The sequence below is a fragment of the Eutrema salsugineum genome, unplaced genomic scaffold (genome assembly GCF_000478725.1).
Source record: "Eutrema salsugineum unplaced genomic scaffold, Eutsalg1_0 scaffold_11, whole genome shotgun sequence".
Taxonomy (NCBI): domain Eukaryota; kingdom Viridiplantae; phylum Streptophyta; class Magnoliopsida; order Brassicales; family Brassicaceae; genus Eutrema; species Eutrema salsugineum.
In genome coordinates this window covers 11,004,263-11,004,843 of record NW_006256901.1, presented here as the reverse complement: position 1 = coordinate 11,004,843, position 581 = coordinate 11,004,263, and positions in this window count along the sequence as shown.

Here is a 581-nt window from a genome sequence, read left to right as displayed (position 1 = left end):
GGGAACTTCCAATTACTACTTGAGATCAGCTTGTTATACAGATGAGGAAGAGGTTTGTTCCAGCCCATCATCAGCGCGAGATACTCAACAAGCTTAGGCGCCTCGTCCAAGGTACAAAGTCTGTTCGAGATTACTATCAAGAATTGGAAACTTTGCTCATTCGTGCAGATTTACGAGAAGGAGAAGAGATGGTAATGTCGAGTTTTCTTGGAGGACTTAACCGAGAAATTCAAGACAAGGTGGAACTTCAGGATTTCGCAGATATACAAGAGATGGTGCATAAGGCTGAATTGGTGGAATCTCAAGTCAAGAGGCGAATCATCAAGTCCACATTCACGCCTAGTGTGCCTAAGCCTAAAGAGATCAGCAAACCACCCTCTACTGGAGTTAAAGAAGAAGCTAAAGCTAAGTTCAAACCTAGAAGTGGTACTTCTATCAGCAATGTGAGGTGTTTCAAATGTCAAGGAATGGGACATTACTCTCGAGATTGTCCAAACAAGAAGGTTTTCTTGTTACAAGAGGGATGAGAGATAGTTCCTCAAGAGGACTCAGAGGCCGAATATGAAATAGAGGAAGAGGAA